Below are 6,000 nucleotides of genomic sequence, written 5' to 3' on the forward strand. Positions count from 1 at the left end.
AGCCATTTTTATCCTTCTGTAAATGTCCTTCTCATGACCAGGGTCCCCTGTGAATAATTGACCTAGGCAAACATACTCCTTCACAGACTCTAGAGACTGACTGGCGATCCTGAACTCTTGTTCCCTTGCCCGGCTATTCATCATTATCTTTGTCTTCTGCATTTTAATCGTCGACCCAACTCTTATACTCTCTCTGTTAAGGTCCTCAGTAAATTGTCGTAATACATCCCCAGTATTGCTCAACAAGACAATGTCATCTGCAAATCGAAGGTTGCTGAGATATTTGCCGTTGATCCTTCCTCCTAAGCCTTCCCAGTTTAATATCTCGAATACTTCTTCCAAGCATGCGGTGAATAGCATTAGAGAGATTATGTCTCCTTTTCTGACTCCTTACTTTAAGTATCTTCCTACTTTTTATTCTGGAGAATTAGGGTAGCTGTGGAATCTCTGTAGATACTTTCCAAGATATTTAGGCAAGCAACCTGTACTCCTTGAGTACGTAATGCCTCGATGACTGCTTGTATCTCGACTCAATCAAATGCCTTTTCGTAATATATGAAAGCCATATTGAGAGGCTGATTGTATTCTGCAGATTTCTCGATTACATGATTGATGGCATGGATGTGATCCACTGTAGAGTATCCCTTCCTGAAACCTGCTTGTTCCCTTGGCTGACTAAAGTCCAGTGTTGCCCTTATTCTATTGGAGATTATCTTGGTGAATATTTTATAGATATTGGAACTAAGCTAATGGGCCTCTAATTTTTCAATTCTTTAACGTCTCCCTTTTTGTGAATTAGTATAATGTTGGCATTCTTCCAGTTTTCTGGGACCCTTGAAGTCGATAGACAGTTCGTATAAAGGGGCGATAGTTTTCCGAGCATTATGACTCCACCATCTTTGATCAAATTCACTGGTAGTCCATCTTCTCCTGCCGCTTTTCCCCGTTTCATGTCTTGCAAGGCGCTTCTAACTTCATTGCTCGTTTTAGAAAGAGCCTCTGTAACCTGTTCATTACTACTTCGAATGGAGGTACCGTGGCTGCTTTGGGAATTGTACAGGTCAGTACAGAATCCTTCCGCTGCTGTTACTATACCTTCCAGTTTTCAGATGATAGTACCCTGTTTATCTTTTAGTGCATATATCTTAGTTTGTCCTACACCAAGTTCCCTTCTCGCTGATTTCAGGTTGCGTCCATTTTTTACGGCTTCTTTATTGTTTCTCACGTTATTATTTCAAATATCCCTTATTTTCTTGTTGTTGATCAGTTTTGACATTACGCGCATTCTATCGTGTCTCTTGCTCTGGACACTTTCATTCTTTGTCGTTTTTTATTAGGTCTTTTGTTACTTGGGAGAGCTTGCCTACTAGTTGCCTTGGTGCCTTGCCTCCCACTTCAATTGCTGCTACTGAAATCAGCCTAGTTACGGTTTCATTGATTGCCTTTGTGTCATCTTCATCTCTCTGTTCTAAGGCTGCATATTTGTTTGCAAGTGCCAACCTGAATTTGTCTGCTTTTACCCTTACTTCATCTAGATTCACCTGCTTCTTCTTCACCAATTTTATTCTTTCTCTCTTCAAACTGAGGTGAACCATAGCACTCACTAAGGTATGATCACTGCATATTACCCTACCTATCACTTCTACATCCGGCACTACGTTGGGATGAACTCAATTTAATTTCTTGTTTCACGTTAAGGGCCTTTCCAGGTCCACTTTTGTTCCAACGCTTCCTGATAAAGGTGTTCACTATTCGAAGCATCCGTGCTCTAGCGTTCCTAGAATCGATGTCGCAATTGCCAATTGCTTGTTCACCAGTCTGCTTCTTCCCCACTTTGCATTGAAGTCGCCCATTACTACAGTATACTGAATTTGCAGTTTTCGCATCCCTATTTCAACATCTTCATAAAACTTCTATTTCTTGAGCATCGGGACTAGAGGTTGGAGCGTAGGCTTGTACTACCTTTATTCTATACCTCTTATTCAGTTTATTATGACTACTGCTACCCTCTAATTATTGCTGTAAAATTCGTCAGTGTTGTACGCTATGTCCTTATGAATTAGGAATCCTACTCCGAACTGCTTCTTATCTGGTAGTCCTCTATAGCAGAGGACATAGCTCTTTGTCAGCACTGTATAAGCCTCACCAGTTCTTCTAACCTCACTGAGGCCAATGATATCCCAAACAATGCCTGATAATTACTCAAGGAGTCCTGCTAGGCTAGCTTCACTCTAGAGGGTTCGGGTTTTAAATGTTGCAAGCGTCAAATTTCATTGGCTTTAGTATCGCCTCCAAACAACATGACTCTAATGTGACAGCGCGAACACCGATCTCGGTGACAATGGGGAGTCTACAAAGATTCATCAGCCTGATAGGACTGTCACCGTGCCTCGAAGTTCCGTTGCCTTCAGATACTTCTTTCGTCAACTTATCGCCACTGTTTTTCTGTACCATTGGTACGTTAAAATTCAGGCTGGCAACCACATTGCTTCAACTAAAAGTCAGATGGCCAGGTGCAATTTCCTGGATGTTAAAGCGACGTTCTTTCAGCCTTTGATTAGGGAAACGTCGGATCAGCTCCCCCGATAATGAAATTGGGTTCACAGCGCCGCATAGGAAAACAAAGGTCACAACGCCATCCTCGCAGGTCTCCCGGGAAGACCGGCGATTATGGACAGAGGCCCTCAAGATTAGGATTAGCGACAGCAGTGATCTCCGGTAGGCCTGTGGACGCTGAAGCTCACGTCAATGAGACGCTGACAGTACGCTGAGATTCTATACATGCTGGCCAAATTGAAATAGATCTTAGCCACGACTCCACGAAGCGAGATCCGTAAAACGTTTGCCAAAGAGGACCGCTCCCAGCTGACCTCAATAGCTCAGCTGGTTAAACTTGAGGCGAGAAGCAAAAATAATGAATTACTGAATGAGACAAGGGGGCCTATTCTGTAAGATTCCACAAAGTGGACATGTCCATTTCGTCTGCTGTTGAAGTTCTGATTCGCTGGTATGCTTCGTAGGTCGGCAGCAGCCAGGTTCCTCAGTCAATCAGCACTTCAGCAGTAGATGAAATGGACATGACCACTTGGTGGACTCTCACAGAATACCTCCCCAGCATACATAGAAGTGGTTTATTTGAGCGACGTGAAAGATCCCCCTCTCCCCACTGTAAAACGTCTTTGTGAACGCAGTCACTTTGGCGCAGAGCTTGCTCTAGGCCACCAGATATAAATACCGATTGCTAACATTCTTTAGCCATAAGTGTGCATGGTGCACAAAATGTAACACTGCTAACATTATTCAAGTGTAGACTACAATATCGAGAGATGTGGAGGGATTAAGACAATGAAGAGCCGGCCCAAAGAAGGTACGTCATACAGTACGATCTGTCAAAAAAAAAACCACAACCTTCTCACACTCTAAAAGAAAAAGAAAAGGTTTAGTGCTGGCGGATCCTAATATACGAGAATAACTAACTTGCACTAGCATAGTGAATAGGGTAACTCGAATTTATCCACGATAGCTGCGCACGACAAAACGAAGACACAGAAAAGGGGAAAAAATACTGTACAAGTTGAAATGCGAAAGTTTGACAGTTGAAATGCAGCGCATGCCGCGTCCTTTTACTTTCCTGCGTATTGATTTTCCTGTGGGATTACATTGCGAATATCTGACTTCTTTTGAACTGCGCCAAGAATGGTGCTGGAATGCAGAAAAAAACCAGCACAAACTAAGTAAACACGAGATAATAACTGTGTGTCCAATATAACTCCATGCTGAGCAGTTAAGTTCTACCCTAAATTTAGAAGCTTGAATCTTATTGGGCATGACTAGAGCAAGCTTGCGTCATACAAGAACTGTCAAAAGAAGTTAACTATGGGAAAATGGTTGCTGACGTATAACGAGCGAGCCGTAAGCCTTATGTTTTCGACTGAAACTGTTTTTACGCGTTCTTTCGTGGGTGTGCGCTCAGCTCTGCACGCCCTCGCTGGCACCTTCCCTGGCGGTTATTTTGGGCGCAATCAGGCACACCTGTCATTCCCCGTAGCCTTTCAACAGAACAAGAACTAAATGAACTAAAGGGATACATGTCATCAATATTGTTGCTTTTGAATATCCGACTGGTATGCCATATTGCGAAACTCCTGACGTGCGATTTCATGTTATCCACACGCAGCACGCATATTCGCGACACAGCTGCAGGAAGCGTTGGCGGTGATTGGCAGCCATCGTCTCTCGTTCATCGCCTTGGGTCTCGTCTCGATCCGTCAATTATTAGGCAACGGGGACATCCCGAACGCCTGTGACCCTAGGAGTAGGCAGCCCTGTTACAGTCACGGTACATGCGGACGTCCCTAGCTTATGTGAAACAAGTGCAAAGCGCAACCGTGTTTCTGCAGAGCTCGTAGCAAATCATGAATGGGACATGCGGTGCTGCTACTGATTCCATCACGCTCGATGGCTGCCCACACCAGCCTCTTGGACATTGATAGTAATGAGATGACATTGGAAACAATGTGATACGCATGTCGGTGTTTTAGTACGCGAAATATTGAAACAAAAAGACAGAGGTATTTAGGCAGAGGAGGGCGAGCGGTAGGATAACTAAAAACCCGGTAGCATAACTATGACTAAGCCGGATTGGCCATCCTGGACTTCTTGGAAATTGCGCGAGAAAAAGTGCAAAACCAGACAAGACACGGGTGCGGACTAGCAACAGGCATGTATTTAGAAGATATGCATGAATATATATACCAACGCAAAGTAAGGAAATTATAAAAATTCCACTTTTGCGTCTTAGAAGGAAACTTTTTATGGTTTAAAACCTGGCACACATAGTACGTGCTGGAATGGAGGGTCAATTTCTGTAGTCTACTACTTTCTGAGCATATTAAATGGTTCTACCTGTTTAGGAGGAAGGAGGAAGTGGAGGAAAATGTTAAGAAAAGGAGAGAAAGTGATAAATGATCAAAATAAACATGTAACTTCGTTTTCCGCGTCGCTTTCCGGCGCATATGTCGAGCGAAATTCAAGTATTCATGTGTTTATGTCACCCACGGGGTAAAAATTCTGACCGCTGCATCACAGACAGTCCCTCAGTCACGTCACCACCGCCCGCTACGGTGGCTTAGCGGCTACGCTGTTGCGTGGCTAAGTATGAAGTCGTGGGGTCGAATCCAGGTGGTGGCGCCGCATTTCCATGGGGGCGAAATGCAAAATCGCCCTTGTCCTGCGCATTGGGGGCACGTAGAAACTCCACTGGTGGTCAAAATGAATGCGGAGTCTCCCACTACAGCGTGCCTCGTAATAAATCCTAATTTTGGCTCGCAAAACCCCAGAATTCATCCATTCACATCACCTTCATGAAACTCAGCAGCGCTTTTGTGGGCTTCTGCAGCTGTGATATGCGGGACTGTAATACCAAGATCGTTGGTCATCCCCTTCAAGTTGCACGGCTTCGTACGCGCACTGCTACATTCGCATCTTCATTCTTTCCACGCTCAGCCCCGGACGGCCTTCCACACGACATCGCCGCAATCACCTGTACATCTAAATTTCTGAATTGTATAGCTACTATATCTAACAGCGAATAATTTATGTTCATTACGCGTTTGTTTTGTTTATTAAGATTTATACATGTAACCCACCCCTTATGTAACACCCCCAACCCCGGGGGCCTTTAAGGTAATAAAGTGAAGTGAAGTGAAGTGTCGAACGAGAAAGGATTTTCACCTGTCTGGTTAGGATTGGCGCGGAGGGCAAGCCTTTCATTTCATTCGGCACGGTCTGTAATAGTAATCAAGACTTGATCAGTATAATATGAGGACATTTCCGGAAAACGGCAACAATTTTGCTCCCGCGTTCCTGCGGACAAGCAGGTAAAGCGAATTTGTTAGGGCACTCTGCGAATTTCTCAGGCCACCAGCTTTAGCGTATCTGGAGTTTAGACTACCCTACTGCGTGTTTGCATGGCAAAGCGAGATAATAGCCGAATAATAT

The sequence above is a fragment of the Dermacentor variabilis genome, chromosome 8 (genome assembly GCF_050947875.1).
Source record: "Dermacentor variabilis isolate Ectoservices chromosome 8, ASM5094787v1, whole genome shotgun sequence".
Lineage (NCBI taxonomy): Eukaryota > Metazoa > Arthropoda > Arachnida > Ixodida > Ixodidae > Dermacentor > Dermacentor variabilis.